Below are 27243 nucleotides of genomic sequence, written 5' to 3' on the forward strand. Positions count from 1 at the left end.
GTTAAAGTCCCAAAGTGAGACAAAAAATAAAGTGAAAATAAAGTTGAAAAATTAAATTTCCCCCCCAAAAATTTAAAGTTTCAAGTAAAAACATAAAAAACCTTTTCCCCAAATAAAGTAAAAAAAATTGTTAAAAAAAGATAATTAGACATATTAGGTATCGCTGTGTTCGTATCAACCGACTCTATAAACATATCACGTGACCTAACCCCTCAGATGAACACCGTAAAAAAAAAAAACTGTGCTAAATTTAAAAAAAAATTGTCACCTTACATCACTAAATGTACAACACCAAGCGATCAAAAAGGCGTATTCCCGCCAAAATAGTTCTAATCTAACCGTCACCTCATCCCGCAAAAAAATGACAATCGCCCAAAAAAAAACAAAAAAAAAAAACTATGGCTCAGAATATGGAGACAGTAAAACATTGTTTTATTTTGTTTTAAAAATGCTGTTATTGTGTAAAAAAAGTATACATATTGGGTATTGCCGTGTCCGTCATAACCTGCTCTATAAAAGTATCACATGATATAATCCCTCAGATGAATACTGCAATTTAAAAAAAATAAAAACGGTGTAAAAAAAAGCGTTTTTTTTGTCACCTTACAACACAAAAAGTGTAGCAAGCGATCAAAAAGTCATATGCACCCCAAAATAGTGCCAATTAAATCGTCATCTCATCCTGCAAAATGATACCCTACATAGGATAATCGCCGATAAACTGAAAAAAACTATGGCTCTTAGAATATGGAGACACTAAAACATGATTTTTTTTTTTTTTTTTAATTATATTGTGTAAAACTTACATAAATAAATAAAAAGTTGACATATTAAAGGGACTCTGTCACCAGTTTCTAACCCCCACTTTTAAAAATATTGTTTTGTCCATGGAGCCCTTGTGATTACTATGGTGTTGTTATAAGCTAAATCTGCTGGCTCGTTTTGTTAAAAAAACATTTTATCTAACCTGTCAGTCATATTCTTAAGGTGCCCAGGGCGTTGCTCATGGCCTGAAGATGCCGCCCGCCGCCGTTGGTGCCCAGCTCCTCCTCTGCTCTCGTCAGCGCCGCCTGAAAATACTCAGATACGCCTCCGGCTCTCCCTCACTCCCCCCTCCTTCTTTTCTAAGATCCCGCGCGTGCGCACAGGCCTGTGCCTGATGCGCCCGTGCAGACTTTTCCGTTCAGCCTCATTGAGCGAAGTGCGCATGCGCGCGCACTTCGCTCAACCTCCTGATAAGACGAACACTGCCGCACGCGCGGGATCTTAGAAAAGAAGGAGAGGGAGAGCCGGAGGCGTATCTGAGTATTTTCAGGCAGCGCTGACGAGAGCAGAGGAGGAGCTGGGCACCAACGGTGGCGGCGGGCGGCATCTTCAGGCCATGAGCAACGCCCTGGGCACCTTAAGAATATGACTGACAGGTTAGATAAAACGTTTTTTTTAACAAAACGAGCCAGCAGATTTAGCTTATAACAACACCATAGTAATCACAAGGGCTCCATGGACAGAACAATATTTTTAAAAGTGGGGGTTAGAAACTGGTGACAGAGTTCCTCTAAGTATTTTCGTGGCCGTAATAATCTGCGCTACAAAAATATCACATGACCTAACCCCCTCAGGTGAATAAAAAGTGTCACCTTACATTACAAAAAGTGTAATAGCAAGTGATCAAAAAGTCACACGCACCCCAAAATAGTGCCAATAAAACCGTCATCTCATCCCGTAAAAAATCATACCCTACCCAAGGTAATCGCCCAAAAACTAAAAAATTATGGCTCTCAGACTATGGAAACACTAAAACATGATTTTTTTTGCTTCAAAAATGAAATCATTGTGTAAAACTTACATTAAAAAAAAAGTATACATACTAGGCAAAAAAATAAAAATGGTGCAGACATGCGCACTGGTTACTGTGCTAATCAGCACAGTAACCATCGGGGACCAATAATAATGTGCTCTGTAGGAAAAATATGTATTTAAATTAATACTTTTGTGTAAATAAATGACATTTTTTTTCACCTTCTTAGCATTAATTTCTTTAAAAAACTAGTGGGTCAAAAAACTCATTACACCCATAGATAAATATGTTAAGGGAACTAGTTTTTAAAATTGGTTCACTTTTGGGGGTTCTATTATTCTGACACTTCTAAGCCTCTGCAAACTTGGCTTGTTGCAGGTATACATATTAGGTATCGAAGCGTCCGTGACAACCTAGTCTATAAAAATATCACATGATCTAACCTGTCAGACGAATGTTGTAAATAACAAAAAATAAAAAACGGTGCCAAAACAGCTATTTCTTGTTACCTTGCATCACAAAAAGTGTAATATAGAGCAACCAAAAGAATCAGAATCAGGGCCATAAAAATTGAGTTTGGTTTGGCTGTTAACCCTTGCTTTGTAACTTGAAAAAAAAATATTAAAATGGAAAATCTGCCAAAAATGTGAAATTTTGAAATTGTATCTCTATTTTCCATTAATTCTTGTGGAACACCTAAAGGGTTAACAAAGTTTGTAAAATCAGTTTTGAATACCTTGAGTAGTTTATAGAATGGGGTCATTTTTGGGTGGTTTCTATTATGTAAGCCTCGTAAAAAGTGACTTCAGACCTGAACTGGTCCCTAAAAAGTGGGTTTTTGAAAATTTCTGAAAAATTTCAAGATTTGCTTCTAAACTTCTAAGCCTTGTAACATCCCCAAAAAATAAAATATCATTCCCAAAAGGATCCAACCATGAAGTAGACATATGGGGAATGTAAAGTAATAACTATTTTTGGAGGTATTACTATGTATCATAGAAGTAGAGAATTGAAACTTGGAAATTGGCCATTTTTTTCAAATTTTTGGTAAATTTAGTATTTTTTATAAATAAAAATTATTTTTTACTTCATTTTACCAGTGTTATGAAGTACAATATGTGACGAAAAAACAATTTCAGAATGGCCTGGATCAGTCAAAGCGTTTTAAAGTTATCAGCACTAAAAGTGACACTGGTCAGATTAGCAAAAAATGGCCAAGTCCTTAAGGTGAAATAGGGCTGAGTCCTTAAGGGGTTAAGACTGCCAATGTACTAATCAGTTGCATCTAAGAGTTAATGTGCCTATTGATTAACCCCTTAGTGACCACCCATACGTGTTTTTACGGCGGTCACTAAGGGGCCTTGGGCTGGAGCGCTGCCTCTTTACGGCGGCACTTCAGCCCAAGTTAGCGATAAAATCAAGCGCTGTAGCTCCGTGTCCGCAGCTCCCGGAGGTAGCTGAGGGCTCGGGGCAGTGATTAGAGACCATGACAAGCGTTCTCTGATCACGTGATCGACAAGATACACTTTATCACGGCGATCATAGAAAATGCTGGCTGTGGAGCTGCCCGCACTAAACTTTCTCCCCCCACATCTAATACAAAAAATAAAAATGGTGCAGACATGCGCACTGGTTACTGTGCTGAAGATCTGCCTTCAGCACAGTAACCATCAGGGACCAATAATAATGTGCTCTGTAGGAAAAATATGTATTTAAATTAATACTTTTGTGTAAATAAATGACTTTTTTTCACCTTCTTAGCATTAATTTCTTTAAAAAACTAGTGGGTCAAAAAACTCATTACACCCATAGATAAATATGTTAAGGGGCCTAGTTTTTAAAATGGGTTCACTTTTGGGGGTTCTATTATTCTGACACTTCTAAGCCTCTGCAAACTTGGCTTGTTGCAGGAAAAAATATGTACTTCAAAAGTTTTAAAATTTATGTTAAAATGTTAAGTCTCCTAAATAAAAAAAGTTAATTTTTTTTTGTAAGTGCAGCCAAAATAAAGATGTGGAAATATATTTCTGATAAAAATATTGAATAGTATTTATGTATGCATGTGAAATATTGCAGTTGAAAATAGGAAAATGTGCCAATTTTTACAAATTTTCATAAATTTTCACTTTTTTAATGACGATACGCATATTTTATCGGTAGAATTTTACCACCTAAGTAAAAGTACAATATGTGACGAGAAAACAATGTCAGAATTACTTTGATGTGCAAAACCGTTACAAAGTTATTCTAAGCTAAAATGACACATGTCATATTTCCAAAATTTGGCTTGGTCATTAAGACCCAAACAGGCTTGGTCACTAAGGGGTTAAAATACTTATGTAAAACGGTAATTGAGCTACTGTTAGCTAGTACTGTTTAGCTATAGAAATTACATTTTGGTGATATGTAATAATTGTTTTTGTTTTTATTTTAACAAGCCAATTCCAAATTCAAGCCCATAGGACAGAAAAAGATTATCAATTTTTACCATTTTTGTACCATTGTACCTATTTGTACCATGTTAGTATTGGTTTTATAAATATTCTTTTTCATGTTTTGTTAACTGTTCAACATAAAAAAAGTTTGCAAAATATAATGTATCGATTTTATTATATTTTAATGAGCATTTTTATTTAGATCAGTTCGCCTATTTTTAACCATTCGCCACAAACCATAGATAGCACAGACCCAAAATATCCAGAACAAAATAAACGGCCCCCGAAAAGAAAATCCCTCCACACTGACTTAAGATGTGCCTTAATAAACTCCAGATCGGCAGTTAAGAATAAATATGAAATTCACGATTTATGCATAGATAGAAATTATGAATGTCTGTTCATTACGGAATCATGGTTTACAGAAAAGTCCAGGGTAGACATCGGGGAAATGCTCCCACCAGACTACAAGATCATCATAAAGAACAGATCTAACAAACAGGGGGGAGGGATAGCGATTGTACATAAAAACACAATAAAAATAGCAGAAATTAACCTTCCAACGGAAAACCCATCATGGGAAACACTCACAGCTCGTTTGACGATCGAAAATAAATACACAATAATAATAGCGTTATGTTATAGACCCCCAGGACCCCGCACTTATTTCAAAGACAACTTCATAGAATGGGCCACGGATCTCACAATAAAACATCATAGACTCCTTATCCTAGGGGACCTTAACCTTTGGTTCAACGATAAGCAAGATACCCCAGCCCAAAAAGTCACCACACAGCTCGACTTAGCTCAACTCACCTTAAGGGTTGACAAACCCACACATAAAGCGGGTCACCTGCTTGATCCGATTTTTAAAAAAAAATCTAAACTTAACGGTAGAAGATCCAGAAGAATTGCTCTGGACCGACCATAGACTCATAGCCTTCGAACTCCACATCCCAATTAACACGAAGCAGCTAACCACAGGAAGAAAAAAAAAATTGGCGAAGAAATAACAACAACTTGACATATGACAAAATCCTACCTACCCTAGAAGAACATATCAGTAAAATCGACTTTAAATTGCCCTGCGAGAAACTCACATTACAATTTGACGACATCGTCAAAAAAACGGCGGACCAACATGCCCCCTTGAGACTGGTAAAGAAATCAGGGAAAAAAGCACCGTGGTATACGAGAGAGCTAAAAACAGTGAAAATAGAATGCAACAGACTAGAGAGGGCATGGAGAAAAAATCCGAAAGAAGAATCACAGTTAAAATATAAGACCCAACTGACGATTTACCACAAAGCAATCTTTAAGGCCAAACAAGACCATTTTGCTAGCGAGATCAAAAACGCTGCTCAAAAGCCTAAAAATATCTTTCAGATCATTTTCGATCTGGCTAACCCCGATGGCCTTAAAACCACCATCCCATAATCCCAAGACCTCTGCAACGACATCTCGAAATTTTTTAAACAAAAAGTCGACGATATCCAAAACGACATCCTGCTAGCTCAACAGGCAACTGTCACTTTTTGACACTTCCCAGAACAAGTTTTAATGGGCATAGGGTGAAGGTGTGAGTAGGGTTTGTCACTTTGTTCTCTATGGGGGGCATAGAGAACAAAGTGACAAACCCTACTCACACCTTCACCCTATGCCCATTAAAACTTGAAGACCTAACAAAAAGCATGAAAAACATGTCCAAAGCAACTTATCCCCTCTCCAATATCCAAACTAAATCTCTTATCGAATGCACGACCACCATTGCCCCGTTAATTCTAACAATCATAAATGACTCCTTTCTCAGTGGCAACGTCCCTGAGACTCTCAAGTTAGGAATCATAACTCCCCTCCTCAAGAAACCAGGAGCAGACATAAATATAATGGCCAATTTCAGACCGATTACCAACATCCACCTAATAGCTAAAATCATGGAGGCAGCAGTGGCAAGCCAACTCCAGCTGCACGTAGAAAAGCATCGACTTCTAGATGAACACCAGTCGGGCTTTAGGCCAACACACAGCACGGAATCAGCCCTGGTCAGCCTATGGGATGAAGCCCTAGGGGTCGCAGACGAGGGAGGGGGGACCTGGTTGGTTCTCATAGACATGTCGGCAGTCTTTGACACTATTAGTCATCCCATCCTCCTAAATAGATTGAAAGCTGACATCGGAGTAGATAGCCACGGACTTGCCTGGTTTGACTCTTTTCTGAAAAACAGAACTCAGAGAGTCAAACTGGGCTTATTCTTTTCCCCAGTTGAGAAGGTGGAGTGGGGAGTCCCTCAGGGATCTCCCCTCTCGCCATTACTCTTTAACATTTATGTCCGACCTCTGCTCGCTATCCTGAAGGAGTATAACATCAGCTATGAGTCTTATGCGGACGATACACAGATTCTTCTGAGAGTATCGAAATCCGCTGATGACTATAAGCTCACGCAAGGACTAAATAAGGCCAGGAACTGGCTAGCATATAACCACCTCAAACTCAACTCGACCAAGACTGAGCTTATTGCACTACATAAAACACCTGAGGCTGTCGCCCCGTCTATCTTCGGGGAAAATGTTGCCATTGCCACACAAGGAAAGAGTCTGGGGATAATCTTGGATCAAGAAATGAGCCTCCGTCCCCAGATTAAAGAAGTAATACGGAAAGCAAACTTCGCCCTATTCCTTCTAAAAAAAGCCCTACCGTTTCTTCCCAACACATGCAGACGGGTCGTGGTGGGAGCTCTAGTCAACTCCCACCTGGACTATGGTAATGCAATGTATGCGGGGCTGCCAGAGAAAGATCTGGGAGCTCTACAACACTGTCAAAACAGAGCCATTCGGCTCATTAAGAAACTAGACTGTACAGACTCTGTCACAAAAGCACGCAGGGAACTCCACTGGCTCCCAGTGAAAGAGAGAGTGCAGTTCAAGCTGTGCTGCTTAACACACAAAGCTCTCTACAAAACAGGTCCCATCTACCTGCAAAAGAAGATAACACGTCACCATCCTCCTAGAGAACTGAGATCCACCTCAGCCTCCCTTTTGTCAGTGCCAAGAACCCGCCTCAAGACAAGGGGGGACAGACGTTTCTCAGTAATGGCCCCCAAAATCTGGAACTCCCTCCCAGAACACATTAGAACAACATCAGATTACCTGGAATTCAGGAGGTTGGTCAAGACCTGGCTTTTTGTGTAGGATGACGAGGGGCCCACCAATATAGCCGTCGAGAAGCACTTCGATCGGATTGAGTTCCTCTAGAGCGCTATATAAGGACTTAGTAACATAACATAACGTAACATCTCAATGCACTCTACATGTAAATCTAGGTGAATTGTCAGGGAAATGGCAAAATATGGGCCAAAGTAGGTTGAATATTTGAATGAAAGTTTATTTTTTCTACTTCAGTTACTTTGGGCTAGATTTTGCATTTCTCCTGACATTCACCTCTTTACTTTTTAGTGAATAGGCCCTATAAAAACTGAGACTTGCAAAACTTGCTTAGACTTGCAGGGATCTTGCCGTAGACTTGCAGGGCTCTTGCCGTAGACTTGAAGGGCTCTTGCCGTAGACTCGCTATTGCAACTTTGCTCTTGCTAGAGACTTGCCAAGCAAATTTGCTGCAAGTTGAAAAAGTGTCAACTAGAACTTGTTCTGCAAGTGCTCTGCAAGTGTACATCTTGCTGCAGAATGTGTGCAGCAAGTTAACAAGACTTACAATTTAACCCTGTCACAAGTGTGTGGCAAGTTATCCTTGCTATCTGGGTTAAAATGGGACCTCCACAGCAGCCAACATCCTTCACTTTGACATTCACAGCAGCCTGCCCCTTTAACAGTGAGTTTCACAGCACACCACCCCCATGACAATGACCTCCACAGTGGTCTTTACAGCAATCTGCCCCTTAACACTGACCTCCACAGCAGCCTGCCCCTAGGGTGGCCAGGGGTACGGTTTTAGGCCGGACAGTCCGGCTTTCAGACTCCCTGTCCTCCGTCTGGCACAGGGCCTGGACGGACACAGGGATATCCTTTTAAACAGTTCACTCTAAGACAGCAGCACAGTGCTCTCTGAGTGTGAGCTACAGTGAGAAAGCCACCGTCCCTCCCACCTCTGTAGCAGACAGGTTGATTTTTAACTTCATTTTTTCAATCATTGTTGGCTGAGGATTGGGAGGGGGCGTGGACTAATCAGATAGGAGGTGCAGCTTAGCGGGACCTAGAAGTAGATTTTTTACTTCATTTTTTCAATCCCTGTCAGTTGAGGAGTGGGAGGGGGCATGGCCTAACTGGATCGAGGGTGTGTCCTTTTAAACAGCTCACTCTAAGACAGCAGCACAGTGCTCTCTGAGTGTTAGCTGCAGGGAGAAAGTCACCATCCCTCCCACATCTGTAGCTAACAGAAGTTGATTTTTATCTTCATTTTTTCAATCCCTGTCGGCTGAGGAGTGAAAGGGGGCATGGCCTAACCGCATTTGGGGTGTGGCTTAGCGGGACCTAGAAGTTGATTTTTAACTTCATTTTTTTCAATCTCTGTCGGTTGAGGCGTGGGCGTGGCGTGGCCTAACTAGATCGGAGGTGTGGCTTACTGGGACCTGGGAGCGGTGTTTTAAGTCTGTCTATTCAGGGTGGAATGAATGGCCATCCTACCTGTCAATTGAACTGTGACCTCCACAGCACTCCGCTCCTTTAATAATGTAATTTATAGCTATTAAGCTATGGCTTTACGTTAATAGCGATTATCCTGGTGACAGATTTCCTTTAAAGCTGACCTACAGCAGTGAAAAAAAATGGCTGGGTTGTTATGGAAACCTGGAGTAAAACTGTATATGTGGAGGCTAATGGCCTGCGAGCTTTTATTGGCTGATAAGGGTCATGTGACCAAGCTTCTATTGGCTAATGCATTTTTTGGGAATATCTCAGGAACGGTAAGTCCTAGAGAGCTGAGACTTGGTCTAAAACTTTCCCAGACACCTGATGTACCAAATCTTGTGATTGTAAATGCGACGGCGTGGATTCTTTTAGCGGACATACATACAAACACACACATACACTCAGCTTTATATATTAGATACTAAGATATAGGAAGTTGCACCACTTGGGAGAGATTTTACAGCCTGATTGAAAAAAGAGAGACTAGCCTTCCATAATTGTATTTTCTAATTGTAAAGACTGCATTCCATGTGTTCAGTGCCTGTGTGAACCATTTATTGGACTGCCTCAGTAAAGCACAGTTTACAGTTCTCTGTAGCATCATTCAGGGATCCCGCCTAGCACCTCAAAACTCATCTATATCCAGGGCACCCTACCTAACTTCACAAAGAAGCCCCAAAACTAGGGTGTGCCCCAAAGCGGAAAAGGTGCACTCTTCGTATCACTGCACATTCTGGGGGGCAACATAACATGGACTGCCAGCATGTGAGAAACGACTCCTGTCCTCTCCACCTCCATTGTGGCTCTCTGCACTTCATTTACAGGATAAGGGTCTACAGCAACTGCGGTATGTATTACACTGAGGGCCATGGTACCCCCCATACAGTGCTAGTCACTGTGCGCCCCTATAGTGCCACTTACAGTGTGAAACTAAATAGGGGAAATAATTTGTGTCTCAATTGCCACTAACTTCTTGCAGGATTCTGAAATGGATTTTTGAAGGAATTCTATGCTCAGCACAATGATATCAAATGAGCATTTGTTAATAATAGTTTCAAATTTATCACAATAATCCGTATGTACCACAATAATCAGTTGGGAATAAATTAGGATGAAGATGTACTCTTAATCCCCTTGGAATCCTGCTGTTTTTATAATATTCTGTTGCGGTAGTACAATGTAGCTCCGATGAGATCAATTTCTTTGATTCTCTCTCCCAATCGCGCGTGCACTTTCTTCCCCATACATAACTGGGGCATGTGCACTACGATGGTTAAGACGCCATCCGACTCCATAATTCTGCTTACATTTAGATATGTACCACAGGCACTTTCTGTGCATACAGTATGTTCCTCATTATTATACCCATGACTGACTTGCTGTATTATGGCGCTCTCTTTGTACATGCTACCTAATATATCCATGACAAAGCCTATTTTTAGTATATCACTCAGGACATGATATTAATGATGGTCCTTTTCCACTTACAGTCGGATGTTGGCAGAGTACTATATGCTGTCTCTGCTATACATCATATAATCGCACTATACATGTAAGCATTTATTACTATAGCAATCTTCACACTATATGCCATATAGTGATGAGTGGCAGAGGCAATATTCATGAATTTGCGAATTCGCCATTATTTTCTTAATTGCGAAAATCAGCAATGTACTATGCGCGTATTGCGTGCGCAATACAGGTGTGGGTCACTTTTGCAACGTTTTTCAAGCTGCTAGAAAATGGTTGGCACAGCAGAACATTACAATGGCTTTATATGCAGATAGAGTGCTCCAATATATTTGCGATTGCGCAAATAGGCAATTAATGATGTGCATATTTTGGCGCAGTACGTGCAACTTCACATTTTAGCAGGTCTGACTACATATTACTGATTGGTGCACTAAGTATTGTTGTGAACTTGTGACATCACAGCACTATGTCTGTAGCATGTATGTATGGACAGCAGAACCTCAGCTACACTATATCACGATCTAACCTACACTGACTATCTCCCACTAACTATCTGTATTATATATATAAGCTAACTAACTATCTAATGTAATGACACAGCAAAGCACAGAGCACAGCAATGACACTGCTGACTCTCTCAGAACTGCAAAATACTGCAGGAAATGGCTGCTGGGGAGGTTCTTATACAGTAAGGGGCAGGCAGCTTTCCTATTGGTTGCTAGGGATGTTGCTAAGCTCAGACAAAGACATTGAATCCTTTTCATTGGCCCACAAGCAAGAAGCAGGGAGGGATCATGGGGTCAGATGAAAAAAAAAAAAATCTAGAATATTTGCGAATACGAATATATAGCACTATAGTCTAAATCTTTGTGAATTCTCAAAGTGGCGATATTTGCGATTAAAATTCGCGATTCGAATATCTGCGCCCAACACTATTGCTATAATCATTTAGTGCTATTGTCAATTTTACTAGCTACTGCTTATATTTCTGTTATAATTTCTATCCTTTCGAATGTGTTATCCCTGCCAAATCACTACAACATTGTGTGATCCCTCGTTGTATGTACTATGTATATACCAGTATGTAACCATCCTTGTCAAACAATTTGTCTATCGTGTCTGTTTTGTTTTCACTTACATTATCATGTTAAATTTACTCCAAGGACTTATTCCTATATATATATCGTATGTTTTTATAGACCGTGAACAAGGTCCGGGAAGGACAGAAACGTTAACATTGGCCAATTGCAGTGAAAACATTTCAGATGTAATAAATTATTGTGCATTCAGGGTAAAATTAACCTGTTCATGAGCATGTAAAATTTAATAGTAAAATTAAAAGGCTAAGTACACCTTTGGGGGCATTTACTATTATTATTACATTGTACTAATTTCAGCTAAAAATATTTTTTTAAATTGGTCTAGTAGCACCCTTTGGAGTTTCTGTCTTTTCCGTCAGACCAGGAGCTGACGGATTCCTTATCTCTGCTCTCTGAACTTAACATTCATTATAGCTCAGTTCTTATCTTACTGATAAGAATGTGGGTTAAATAAGTGTTTATGACCTCTCAGTAGTTTACATGGTTTATTAGATGACAGCACAAAATGAAAGTGAAAGTACCAATCACACAGCTAGAAAAATAGTTAACCCTTTGTGACAGAACAGCTCAATATTTTTAATAAAGGCCAATTGAAAAAAACATTTTTAGCCAAAAATTTGTAACATGCAATCATAAAAGAAATGCCTCCGAAGGTGTACATAGCCTTTAACCCCTTAACGCAAAATGCTGTGCATGTACGGCGGGCTGATGCTGTGCCAGAACACATTCCGCCGTAAGTGCACGGTGGGCTAATCGGGTGGGTGCAGGAGCTGCGCCCGTCCGATCACTGCAGGGGTCCGGCAGTCCCTGATAGCCGGGCCCCTGCTGTATCCGCCAGCATCAGCAATGCCGGCGGATTAACCCCTTCTATGCCGTGGTCAGCGCTGACCGTGACATAGAAGTGGTTTGCGGCGGGTGAAGGAGCGCATCGGCTGCTTTGGCGGGGACCCGATGTGTGACAAGGCAGCCCGATGCCTTGCACGGCATGGGAACCTGCATTCTACGGGTGCCCAGGAGATCCAGCCTCAGGCTGGGTCTCCTAGGCAACCTGTTAGTGTATTACACAGAGTAATACACTAACAGGCAGCATTACAATACAGTTGTATTGTAATGCATTGCAGAGGGGATCATACCCCAAAAGTTGAAGTCCCAGAGTGGGACAGAAATAAAGTTTAAAAAAAAAAAAATGTAAAAAAAAGTGTTTTCAAGTTTCAAGTTAAAAAAAGAAAAAAAAACACCCTTTTCCCCTGATTATATAATAAAAAATAGAAGACAAAAACAAAAAAAACCACACATATTAGGTATTGCTGCATCCATAATGACCGGCTCAATAAATACATCACATGATCCACCCCGTCTGATAGATAGCATAAAAAAAATAAACAAAATAAAAACTGTGTCAAAAAAAGCCATACATTACTAAAAGTGCAACACCAAGCAATCAAAAAGGCGTACATAGGAAAATAGCCCAAAAATAAATAAATAAATAAACTAAAACATGATTTTTTTTGTTTCAAAAATGCTTTTATTGTGTTAAATGTAAAAAAGAAATAAAAAAAGTACACATATTAGATATCGCCACATCCTTAACAACATGCTGTATAAAAATAACACATGACCTAACCCCTAAGGTGAACACCGTAAAAAAAAAAAAAAGGAGTCCAAAAAGCCATTTTTTTGTCTCTTTACATCACAAAAAATGTAATAGCAAGCGATCAAAACGTCATACACACCCCAAAATTGTACCAAACTATCATCTCATCCTGCAAAAATGATAAAAATGAAAAAAAAGAATGCTCTCAGACTATTGAGATACTAAAACATGATTTTTTTGTTTAAAAAATATTAGTGTATAAAACTTAACCACCTCAGGACCGCCGTACGCAGGATTGCGTCCTGCCGGCGGTCCTGCTCTTCTGGGTGGACGCATATACGCGTCCTCCCGCGAGAGCCGAGATTTCCTGTGAACGCGCGCGCACACAGGAACGGAAGGTAAGCGAGTGGATCTCCAGCCTGCCAGCGGCGATCGCTCGCTGGCAGGCTGGAGATCCGAATTTTTTAACCCCTAACAGGTATATTAGACACTGTTTTCATAACAGCGTCTAATATACCTCCTACCTGGTCCTCTGGTGGACCCTTTTGTTAGGATCGACCACCAGAGGACTCAGGTAGGTAAGTACAGTAGCACCAAACACCACACTACACTACACCCCCCCCCCGTCACTTATTAACCCCTTATAAACCCCTGATCACCCATGATCACCCCATATAAACTCCCTGATCACCCCCCTGTCATTGATCACCGCCCTGTCATTGATCACCCCCCTGTCAGGCTCCGTTCAGACGTCCGTATGATTTTTACGGATCCACGGATACATGGATCGGATCCGCAAAAAGCATACGGACGTCTGAATGGAGCCTTACAGGGGGGTGATCAATGACAGGCGGGTGATCACCTATATACACTCCCTGATCACCCCCTGTCATTGATCACCCCCCTGTCATTGATCACTCCCCTGTAAGGCTCCATTCAGACGTCCGCATGATTTTTACGGATCCATGGATACATGGATCGGATCCGCAAAACACATGCGGACGTCTGAATGGAGCCTTACAGGGGGGTGATCAATGACAGGGGGGTGATCACCCATATACACTCCCTGATCACCCCCCTGTCATTGATAACCCCCCTGTAAGGCTCCATTCAGACGTCCGCATGCGTTTTGTGGATCCGATCCATGTATCCATGGATCCGTAAAAAATCATGCGGATGTCTGAATGGAGCCTTACAGGGGGGGTGATCAGTGACAGGGGGGTGATCACCCTGATTACCCTGATCACCCCCTGTCATTGATAACCCCCCTGTAAGGCTCCATTCAGACGTCCGCATGCGTTCTGTGGATCCGATCCATGTATCCATGGATCCGTAAAAAATCATGCGGATGTCTGAATGGAGCCTTACAGGGGGGGTGATCAGTGACAGGGGGGTGATGACCCTGATCACCCCCTGTCATTGATAACCCCCCTGTAAGGCTCCATTCAGACGTCCGCATGCGTTCTGTGGATCCGATCCATGTATCCATGGATCCGTAAAAAATCATGCGGATGTCTGAATGGAGCCTTACAGGGGGGGTGATCAGTGACAGGGGGGTGATCACCCTGATTACCCTGATCACCCCCTGTCATTGATAACCCCCCTGTAAGGCTCCATTCAGACGTCCGCATGCGTTCTGTGGATCCGATCCATGGATCCGTAAAAAATCATGCGGATGTCTGAATGGAGCCTTACAGGGGGGGTGATCAGTGACAGGGGGGTGATCACCCTGATTACCCTGATCACCCCCTGTCATTGATAACCCCCCTGTAAGGCTCCATTCAGACGTCCGCATGCGTTTTGTGGATCCGATCCATGTATCCATGGATCCGTAAAAAATCATGCGGATGTCTGAATGGAGCCTTACAGGGGGGGTGATCAGTGACAGGGGGGTGATCACCCTGATCACCCCCTGTCATTGATAACCCCCCTGTAAGGCTCCATTCAGACGTCCGCATGCGTTCTGTGGATCCGATCCATGTATCCATGGATCCGTAAAAAATCATGCGGATGTCTGAATGGAGCCTTACAGGGGGGGTGATCAGTGACAGGGGGGTGATCACCCTGATTACCCTGATCCCCCCCTGTCATTGATAACCCCCCTGTAAGGCTCCATTCAGACGTCCGCATGCGTTCTGTGGATCCGATCCATGTATCCATGGATCCGTAAAAAATCATGCGGATGTCTGAATGGAGCCTTACAGGGGGGGTGATCAATGACAGGGGGGTGATCAGGGAGTCTATATGGGTGATCACCCCCCTGTCATTGATCACCCCCCTGTCATTGATCACCCCCCCCCCCCCCTGGTAAGGCTCCATTCAGACATTTTTTTTGGGCACAAGTTAGCGGAAATTTTTTGTTTGTTTTTGTTTTTGTTTTTTCTTACTAAGTCTCATATTCTACTAACTTGTGTCAAAAAATAAAATCTCACATGGTCGCACCATACCCCTCACGGAATCCAAATGCGTAAACATTTTTAGACATTTATATTCCAGACTTCTTCTCATGCTTTAGGGCCCCTAAAAAGCCAGGGCAGTATAAATACCCCACATGTGACCCCATTTCGGAAAGAAGACACCCCAAGGTATTCCGTGAGGGGCATATTGAGTCCATGAAAGATTGAAATTTTTGTCCTAAGTTAGCGGAAAGTGAGACTTTGTGAGAAAAAAACAAAAAAAAAATCAATATCCGCTAACTTGTGCAAAAAAAAAAAAATTCTAGGAACTCGCCATGCCCCTCATTGAATACCTTGGGGTGTCTTCTTTCCAAAGTGGGGTCACATGTGGGGTATTTATACTGCCCTGGCTTTTTAGGGGCCCGAAAGTGTGAGAAGAAGTCTGGGATCCAAATGTCTAAAAATGCCCTCCTAAAAGGAATTTGGGCCCCTTTGCGCATCTAGGCTGCAAAAAAGTGTCACACATGTGGTATCGCCGTACTCAGGAGAAGTTGGGGAATGTGTTTTGGGGTGTCATTTTACATATACCCATGCTGGGTGAGAAAAATATCTTGGTCAAATGCCAACTTTGTATAAAAAAATGGGAAAAGTTGTCTTTTGCCAAGATATTTCTCTCACCCAGCATGGGTATATGTAAAATGACCCCGCAAAACACATTACCCTACTTCTCCTGAGTACGGCGATACCACATGTGTGACACTTTTTTGCAGCCAAGGTGGGCAAAGGGGCACCTTTCGGATTTCGCAGGCCATTTTTTACACATTTTGATTGCAAGGTACTTCTTACACATTTGGGCCCCTAAATTGCCAGGGCAGTATAACTACGCCACAAGTGACCCCATTTTGGAAAGAAGACACCCCAAGGTATTCCGTGAGGGGCACGGCGAGTTCCTAGAATTTTTTATTTTTTGTCACAAGTTAGCGGAAAATGATGATTTTTCTTTTTTTTCTTTTTTCCTTACAAAGTCTCATATTCCACTAACTTGCGACAAAAAAAAAAAAATTCTAGGAACTCGCCATGCCCCTCACGGAATACCTTGGGGTGTCTTCTTTCCAAAATGGGGTCACTTGTGGGGTAGTTATACTGCCCTGGCAATTTAGGGGCCCAAATGTGTGAGAAGAACTTTGCAATCAAAATCTGTAAAAAATGCCCTGCAAAATCCGAAAGGTGCACTTTGGAATATGTGCCCCTTTGCCCACCTAGGCTGCAAAAAAGTGTGACACATCTGGTATCGCCGTACTCAGGAGAAGTTGGGCAATGTGTTTTGGGGTGTCATTTTACATGTACCCATGCTGGGTGAGAAAAATATCTTGGTCAAATGCCAACTTTGTATAAAAAAATGGGAAAAGTTGTCTTTTGCCAAGATATTTCTCTCACCCAGCATGGGTATATGTAAAATGACACCCCAAAACACATTCCCCAACTTCTCCTGAGTACGGCGATACCACATGTGTGACACTTTTTTGATGCCAAGGTGGGCAAAGGGGCACATATTTCAAAGTGCACCTTTCGGATTTCACCGGTCATTTTTTACAGATTTTGATTGCAAAGTACTTCTCACACATTTGGGCCCCTAAATTGCCAGGGCAGTATAACTACGCCACAAGTGACCCCATTTTGGAAAGAAGACACCCCAAGGTATTCCGTGAGGGGCATGGCGAGTTCCTAGAATTTTTTATTTTTTGTCGCAAGTTAGTGGAATATGAGACTTTGTAAGGAAAAAAGAGAAAAAAAAAAAAATCATCATTTTCCGCTAACTTGTGACAAAAAATAAAAAATTCTAGGAACTCGCCATGCCCCTCACGGAATACCTTGGGGTGTCTTCTTTCCAAAATGGGGTCACTTGTGGCGTAGTTATACTGCCCTGGCAATTTAGGGGCCCAAATGTGTGAGAAGTACCTTGCAATCAAAATGTGTAAAAAATGGCCTGCAAAATCTGAAAGGTGCACTTTGGAATATGTGCCCCTTTGCCCACCTTGGCAGCAAAAAAGTGTGACACATCTGGTATCGCCGTACTCAGGAGAAGTTGGGGAATGTGTTTTGGGGTGTCATTTTACATATACCCATGCTGGATGAGAGAAATATCTTGGCAAAAGACAACTTTTCCCATTTTTTTATACAAAGTTGGCATTTGACCAAGATATTTTTCTCACCCAGCATGGGTATATGTAAAATGACACCCCAAAACACATTCCCCAACTTCTCCTGAGTACGGCGATACCAGATGTGTGACACTTTTTTGCTGCCAAGGTGGGCAAAGGGGCACATATTCCAAAGTGCACCTTTTGGATTTCACCGGTCATTTTTTACAGATTTTGATTGCAAAGTTCTTCTCACACATTTGGGCCCCTAAATTGCCAGGGCAGTATAACTACCCCACAAGTGACCCCATTTTGGAAAGAAGACACCCCAAGGTATTCCGTGAGGGGCATGGCGAGTTCCTAGAATTTTTTATTTTTTGTCGCAAGTTAGTGGAATATGAGACTTTGTAAGAAAAAAATAAATAAATAAAATCATCATCATTTTCCGCTAACTTGTGACAAAAAATAAAAAGTTCTATGAACTCACTATGCCCATCAGCGAATACCTTAGGGTGTCTACTTTCCGAAATGGGGTCATTTGTGGGGGTTTTCTACTGTTTGGGCATTGTAGAACCTCAGGAATCATGACAGGTGCTCAGAAAGTCAGAGCTGTTTCAAAAAGCGGAAATTCACATTTTTGTACCATAGTTTGTAAATGCTATAACTTTTACCCAAACCATTTTTTTTTTGCCCAAACATTTTTTTTTTATCAAAGACATGTAGAACAATAAATTTGGCGAAAAATTTTACAGCTGAAAGTGAAAAATGTCATTTTTTTGCAAAAAAATCGTTACATTTTGATTAATAACAAAAAAAGTAAAAATGTCAGCAGCAATAAAATACCACCAAATGAAAGCTTCATTAGTGAGAAGAAAAGGAGGTAAAATTCATTTGGGTGGTAAGTTGCATGACCGAGCGATAAACGGTGAAAGGAGTGTAGTGCCGAAGTGTAAAAAGTGCTCTGGTCATGAAGGGGGCTTCACCTAGCGGGGCTGAAGTGGTTAAATAAAAAAAAAAAAGTATACATATTAGGTATTGCCGCGTCCGTAAATAAAATATCACATAATTTAAAGGGATTCTGTCACCTCTTTTTACCCTATAGAGATGCGGCACCGCTAGATCGCCGCTAGCATGTCCACAATACACTTGTCCCATATCTCTGTGGTTTTTTTAGGGGAAATTTAAAAAACTATGGCTCTCAGACTATGGAGACACGAAAATGATATTGCTGTATAAATAAAAAAAGTATACATATTAGGTATCGTCGTGTCCGTAACTACCTACTCTATAAAAATATCACATGATTTAACCCCTCAGATGAACACCGTAAAAAAGATCAAATAAAAATGGTGTCAAAAAGCCATTTTGTCACCTTACATCACAAAAAGTATAATAGCAAGCGATCAAAAAGTCATAAGCACCCCAAAATCATACCAATCAAAACGTCATCTCATCCGGCAAAAAATGAGCCTCTATCTAAAGACAATTGCCCAAAAAACAAAAAATAAACTATGGCTCTCAGAATATGGAGACACTAAAACAATTTTTGTTTCAAAAATGCTGTTATTGTGTAAAACTTAAATAAATAAAATAAATATACATATTAGGCATTTCCACGTCCGTAACAACCTGCTCTATAAAAATATCACATGACCTAACCCCTCAGGTAAACACCGTATAAAATAAAAATAAAACGGTGTAAAAAAATTCATTTTTTTATCACCTTACATCACAAAAAGTGTAATACCAAGTGATCAAAAGTCATATACATCCTAAAATAGTACCAACCAAACCGTCTTCTCATACCAAAAAAAGAGCCTCTACATAAGAAAGTCACCCAAAAAAAAAGAAAAGTGTCTCTCAGACTATGTAGACACTAGAACAAGATTTTTAGTCATATTTGATATTGTCACGCCCGTAACAACCTGCTCTATAAAAATTGCCCATGATCTAACCTGTCAGATGAACTTTGTAAATAACAAAAAATAAAAACAGTGCCAAAATAGCTTTTTTTTGTTACCTTGCCTCACAAAAAGTGTAAAATAGAGCAGCCAAAAAAATCATATGTAGCCTAAAATAGTACCTGCCACCTTATCCCATAGTTTCCAAAATAGGGTCATAGAGTTTCTACTCTAGAGGTGCATCAGGAGGTCTTCAATTGTGACATGGCAAGTTCAAATTATCCCAGTGAAATCTGCCCTCCAAAAACCATATGGTGTTCCTTTCCTTCTGCGCCCTGCCATGTGCCCATACAGCAGTTTACGACCACATATGGGGTGTTTCTGTAAACTAAAGAATCAGGGAAATAAATATTGAGTTTAGTTTGGCTATTAATCCTTGCTTTGTTAGCGGGAAAAATGATTAAAATGGAAAATCTACCAAAAAAAGTGAAATTCTGAAATTTCATATCCATTTTCAATTAATTCTTGTGGAACACCTAAAGGGTTAACAGTTTGTAAAATCAGTTTTAAATACCTTGAGGGGTGTAGTTTCTAAAATGGGGTCATTTTTGGGTGGTTTCTATTATGTAAGCCTCACAAAGTGACTTCAGACCTGAACTGGTCCTTAAAAAGTGGGTTTTGGTAATTTTCTAAAAAATTTCAAGATTTGTTTCTAAACTTCTAAGCCTTCTAAAGATCCTAAAAAATAAAATGTCATTCACAAAATGATCCTAACATGAAGTAGACATATGGGAAATGTAAAGTATTAACTATTATATGAGGTATCACTATCTGTTTTAAAAGCAGAGAAATTGAAAGTGGAAAATTGTGAATTTTCTTAAAAAAAAAGGTAAATTTGGTATACTTTTTTAAATAAAAAAATTTGATTCAAATTTAGCAGTGTCATGAAGTACAATATGTAATGAGAAAACAGTCTCAGAATGGCTTTGATAACTAAAAGCGTTTTAAAGTTATCACCACTAGTGATGGACGAACATCGGCCGGGACAGTTGGCGAACGCGATCAAATGTTCGCAAACCACAAGTTTGCGGCGGGTTCCATTCACTTTAATGGCCGGCGAACCTGGAAGAACTTCAGGTCATATTTGCAGCCACCAAATACTTACTAGAAGTGCACAAATAGTCCCACAACATGGACAGTGACATACTAGAGGGGGATAAATGACAAAAATTCCCACAACAAAATATGTATTTTAATCAGGGGCCATTTTTATGCATCTTAACCCCTTCAAGACACAGCCTTATTTCACCTTAAGGACCAGGTCATTTTTTGCAAATCTGACCAGTGTCACTTTAAGTGCTGATAACGTTAAAACACTTTGACTTATCCAGGCCGTTCTGAGATTGTTTTTTCGTCACATATTGTACTTCATGACACTGGAAAAATTAAGTCCCAAAATTAATTTTTTTTGCATAAAAAAATACCAAATTTACCCCAAATTTGGAAAAATTTGCAAATTTCAAAGTTTCAGTTTCTCTACTTCTGTAATACATAGTAATACCCCCAAAAATTGTGATGACTTTACATTCCCCATATGTGTACTTCATGTTTGAATTATTTTGGGAATGATATTTTATTTTTTGGGGATGTTACAAGGCTTAGAAGTTTAGAAGCAAATCTTGAAATTTTTCAGAAATCCAATTTTTAGGGACCACTACAGGTCTGAAGTCACTTTGCGAGGCTTACATAATAGAAACCACCCAAAAATGACCCTATTCTATAAACTACACCCCTCAAGGTATTCAAAACTGATTTTACAAACTTTGTTAACCCTTTAGGTGTTGCACAGGAGTTATTGGCAAATGGGGATGAAATTTGAGAATTTCATTTTTTTGCCTAATTTTCCATTTTAACCAATTTTTTACACTAACAAAGCAAGGGTTAACATCCAAACAAGACTGTATCTTTATTGCCCTGACTCTGCTGTTTACAGAAACACCCCATATGTGGCCGTAAACTACTGTACGGGCACACAGCGGGGCGTAGAGTGAAAGGTGCGCCGTATGGTTTTTGGAAGGCAGGTTTTGCTGGACTGGTTTATTTACACCATGTGCCATTTGAAGCCCCCTGATGCACCCCTAGAGTAGAAACTCCCTAAAAGTGACCCCATCTAAGAAAGTACACCCCTCAAGGTATTCAAAACTGATTTTACAAACTTCGTTAACCCTTTAGGTGTTGCACAAGAGTTATTGGCAAATGGGGATGAAATTTGAGAATTTCATTTTTTTGCCTAATTTTCAATTTTAACCCATTTTTTACACTAACAAAGCAAGGGTTAACATCCAAACAAGACTGTATCTTTATTGCCCTGACTCTGCCGTTTACAGAAACACCCCATATGTGGCCGTAAACTACTGTACGGGCACACAGCGGGGCGTAGAGTGAAAGGTGCGCCGTATGGTTTTTGGAAGCCAGATTTTGCTGGACAGTTTTTTTGACACCATGTCCCATTTGAAGCCCCCTGATGCACCCCTAGAGTAGAAACTCCCTAAAAGTGAGCCCATCTAAGAAACTACACCCCTCAAGGTATTCAAAACTGATTTTACAAACTTTGTTAACCCTTTAGGTGTTGCACAAGAGTTATTGGCAAATGGGGATGAAATTTGAGAATTTCATTTTTTTGCCTAATTTTCAATTTTAACCCATTTTTTCCACTAACAAAGCAAGGGTTAACAGCCAAACAAGACTGTATCTTTATTGCCCTGACTCTGCTGTTTACAGAAACGCCCCATATGTGGCCGTAAACTACTGTACGGGCACACAGCGGGGCGTAGAGTGAAAGGTGCGCCGTGTGGTTTTTGGAAGCCAGATTTTGCTGGACAGTTTTTTTGACACCATGTCCCATTTGAAGCCCCCTGATGTAGAAACTCCAAAAAAGTGACCCCATTTTAGAAACTACGGGATAGGGTGGCAGTTTTGTTGGTACTAGTTTAGGGTACATATGATTTTTGGTTGCTCTATATTACACTTTTTGTGCGGCAAGGTAACAAGAAATAGCTTTTTTGGCATCGTTTTTTTTATTGTTATTTACAACATTCATCTGACAGGTTAGATCATGTGGTAATTTTATAGAGCAGGTTGTCATGGACGCGGCGATACCTAATATGTATACATTTTTTTTATTTATGTAAGTTTTATACAATGATTTCATTTTTAAAACAATTTATTTTTTTCGTTTCTCCATAGTCTAAGAGCCATAGTTTTTACAGTTTTGGGGCGATTATCTTAAGAAGGGTCTCATTTTTTGCGAGATGAGATGACGGTTTGATTGGCACTATGTTGGGGTGCATATGACTTTTTGATCGCTTGCTATTACACTTTTTGTGACGTAAGATGACAAAAAATTGCTTTTTCTACACCGTTTTTATTTTTATTTTTTTACGGTGGTCACCTGAGGGGTTAGGTCATGTGATATTTTTATAGAGCCGGTCGATACGGACGCGGCGATACCTAATATGTATACTTTTTTTATTTATATAAGTTTTACACAATGATTTCATTTTTGAAACAAAAAAAATGATGTTTTAGTGTTTCCATAGTCTAAGAGCCATAGTTTTTTCAGTTTTTGGGCGATTATCTTAAGTAGGGTCTCATTTTTTGCGGGATGAGATGACGGTTTGATTGTTACAATTTTGGAGTACATGCGACTTTTTTGATCACTTTTATTATCTTTTTTGGGGAAGTAAGGTGGGCAAAATTTCAATTTCATCATAGTTTTTTATTTTTTATTTTTATGGCGTTCACCGTTCGGGAAAAGTAACATGACCGTTTTATAGATCAGGTCGTTACGGACGCGGCGATACCAAACATGTGTAGGGAATTTTATTTTTCTCATGTTTAATCAGTGATAAATGTCTTTTTTGATTTTTACTTTTTTTTTACTTTTTTCACTTTTTTTTTGGACCCAGACCCACTTGGTTCTTGAAGATCCAGTGGGTCTGATGTCTGTATAATACAGTACAGTACAATATATATTGCACTGTACTATATTTTACTTACACTGAACAGATCTATGCTTTCAGCATAGATCTGTTCAGCACCATGGACAGCAGGACGCCTGAGAGGCGTCCTGTTGCCATGGGAACCTTCCCCGTCTGCTCAGTTATGTTCAGAACTGCGCAGACGGGGAAGGGTAAGGACGGGGCTCTGGGGGGGCTGCCTGGGAGCTCTCTCCCTCTCCATCGGGGGGCTGCAAAGGTACAGCAGCCCTCCGATGGGAGAGGGAGGGAGCTCCCTGAGCTGTTAACCTTTTCCATACCGCGGTCCGTACGGACCGCGGTATGGAAAGGGTTAAACGGCTGACATCGCATCACCGATGTCAGCCGTTTATACCAGGGTGCCAGCAATGTGCTGGCACCCTGGTATACCCACTAGACACCAACGATGATTATAATGGGAGGCGGGCGGGGGATCGCGATCCCGCCTGCCGCACCGCCCGCCTCCCGCAACTGCCACACCGCCCCGCACCGCCCACAAACCGCCCCCTGCACCCCGCCACATAAATGGAATTCAGGGGTGCAGGGGGGGTAAAAAAATCGATTTGGGGCAATTTTTAGGTTTCTGATCCCTGCGGTCAGGGACCGCAGGGATCAGAAACGACATAAAGCGATCGCCGATAGGGGGGGGGGTGCCGAAACTACCCGATCGCCGATACGGGGGTCACAGGACCCCCCTCGGCATTGAGCCTGAGTGCCTGGCTGTGTGTAACAGCCGGCACTCAGCGCTGTCACCATGTCTGCAGACATGGTGACAGTTTTATGCCATGACGAGTATACTAGTCATGGAGCGCTAAGTAGCAGTGCTCCATGACTAGTATACATGTGATAGGTACAGTATATTGTCACACTCTCCTTCTCTGATCGCTTCCCTGACAGGAATGGGGACGATCAGAGAAGGAGAGGCACACAGTCCCTCCCTAACCCCCCTTACCTGCCCCGATGCGCTGCGATTGGTCCCTCTGCAGTATTGGACCAATCACAGCGAACGTGGGCGGGTCAGGGGGCCAATACATCTCCTTCCGGCTTCTAGGGTTGCCTAGCAACCCCAGCACGCCGGCTTCACTGAATCTTCAGCGCTCAGGTCCCTGCGCTGACAGTGAAGCCGATCACGTACATGCACGTGGGGATGCGGTGAGGCACCACATTCCCCCACGTACATGTACGTGATGTTGCGTGAAGGGGTTAAAGGGAAAATCTTAAAAATTTGCCCTTCCGTGGCCTAAAATAACATTTTTCTAGGCTCCAGGAGTACAGGCCCTTAAAATTAGGCATTCACCTGACATAAAAGAACAATTGATTATGTGGCTCTAGGTACATTATGCGGTCAATGGATAAAAAATTTAATGTAGCCCACTGGAGTACAGGCCCCAAACATTAGGCCTTCACCGTACAGAAAAGATCAAGTGATTATGTGGCTGGAGGTATATTAGACAGTCATTGGATACCAATTTTACTGCAGGCCAGTGGAGTACAGGCCCCAAACATTAGGCATTCACCCGACAGAAAAGGCCTTTTATGCGGCTGTATTTAGATAAGACAGGGGCCATTCTTTGTTCTGGGTGGTGGCAGATATGTGTGGGCTGGCATGAGGAAATTCAGTTAAACGTAGTCATCACAGGTATTGAATTTCTCAGAGATCCATGCCTCATTCATTTTTAGAAATGTGAGGTAGTCCACACTGTCGTGAGCTAGGCGAGTGCGCTTATCGGTCACGGTCCCCCCCTGCTGAGCTGAACGTCCTTTCAGACAGGACACTGGACGAGGGGCAAGCCAAGAGTTCCATGGCAAATTGTGCCAGCTCTAGCCACAGGTCAAGCCTGCACACCCAGTAGTTCAGGGGTTCCTCACCTCTCAGAGCGTCCACATCGGCCGTTAACCCAATGTAGTCGGACACCTGTCGGTCTAGGCGTTCCCTGAGGCTGGATCCGGAGGGCGGCTGTCAATGGGTTTGGTGCAAGAATGAGCTCATATCCGAAGTGACCAACACATCTTCAAACCGCCCTCTTTGCGGTAGGATTGGTACCCACAACTGTTTCTCTGTGGGTGGAAATTCCTCTGTGAGCGCCCGCAACAGCAGAATGCAGCATCTCTCGCAGCAAGACCTGGAAATGCTGCATTCTGACAGCCCTCTGTGATACTGGTAACATGTCCACCATTTTGTGTTTGTACCAGGCCACCCAGTACTGGTCCTTGCCCTTTATGCTTTTTAAACGGGGGTCCCTCTTCAAACACTGGAGCATGAAGGCCTCCATTTGCACTAAATTGGAAGCGGTGGTTGTGCCTTGGCTCCTGCTCATCACCTTGGAGAATGTCGTTCTCAGTCTCCTCCCCTCAGCCACGGACAACACCAGGGATCCCCAAAAAGTTTAAAGCCTGCACTTCTTGCTCCTCCTCCTCCTCCCCCCAGCCACCATCCTCCTCTGACTCCTCTTCAGACTCCTGCTGACTTGTCCCAGATGGAGTAGCCTCCCCATGGAATTCATTCAGCATTGCGACTTCCTCATCTTCTAGCTCCTGCTCCTCGATGGCTTGATCAATGACACGACGCAAAGCTTGCTCCAGAAAGAAGGAGTAAGGTATGATGTCACTGATGGTGCCCTGGCTGTGACTGACCAGTTTAATGATCTCATCAAATGGCTGCAGAAGTCTCCTGGGTCGTGCATGAGCAGCCACTGGCGCGGTGAAAAGAAACCAAGCTTGCCAGAACCTGTCCTGCTGCAGAGTTCGTACAGGTAGTCATTAACAACATGTTTCTGCTGGATCAGCCTATCAAGCATATAAAAGGTGGAGTGTCAGCACGTCGGGCTGTCACAAATAAGACGTCTGACTGGCAGGTGGTGTTGCCGCTGAACGTCAGCAAGGCGGGCCATGGCCTTGTAAGATCTTCTAAAATGGCCAGAAATTTTCCTGGCCTGCCGTAAGACGTCCTGGACCCCGGGGTTTTTGGCAACGAATCGCTACACAACTAAGTTCAGGACATGTTCCATGCAGGGCATGTGGGTCATTTCGCATTGTTTCAGCACGCTCAGCAGATTGGCACCGTTGTCGCACACCACTTTACCGACTGTCAAATTGAGCAGGGTTAGCCACTGATCGGTGCAGGACCGGTGTGGCTCTTGGCTTCCAGGAACAACAGCCGCAGCACAGCATGGCAACGTCTCACCTGGCACGTCGAATAGGTTCTGGGGAGCTTGGGGGGGGGGGTGCAGCCGAAGAGGCGGTAGCAGTAGAAAAGGAGGAGTCAGCCGAGGAGGAGATGGAGGATGGAGTAGGAGGAGGAGAAGAAGAGGCAGGTCTACATGCAATCCGTGGTAATAACATCAAATCCACACGGGTGCCACGGGTTGCATGCTTGACAGCTGTCAGAAGGTTCACCCAGTGGGCAGTAAAAGTTATGTACCTTCCCTGCCCGTGTTTGCTAGACCACATGTCTGTGTATCTTGGCACCGACACTGTGTGCCAGAGATACATTTACTTGCCGCTGAACATGGCCATATAGCTCTGGGATGCCCTTCTGGGAGAAATATTTCCTTCTGGGGACCTTCCATTGCGGTTTGCCAATGGCCACAAATTTTCTAAAGGCCTCTGAGTCCACCAGTTTATATGGCAATAGTTGGCGGGCTAGCAGTTCCGACAAGCCAGCGGTCAGCCGTTGGACAAGAAGGTTATCTGGCATCATCAACTTTTTACGTTCGAACATTTGGGCC

Source organism: Bufo gargarizans, chromosome 6 (assembly GCF_014858855.1).
Source record: "Bufo gargarizans isolate SCDJY-AF-19 chromosome 6, ASM1485885v1, whole genome shotgun sequence".
NCBI classification, from domain to species: Eukaryota; Metazoa; Chordata; class Amphibia; order Anura; family Bufonidae; genus Bufo; species Bufo gargarizans.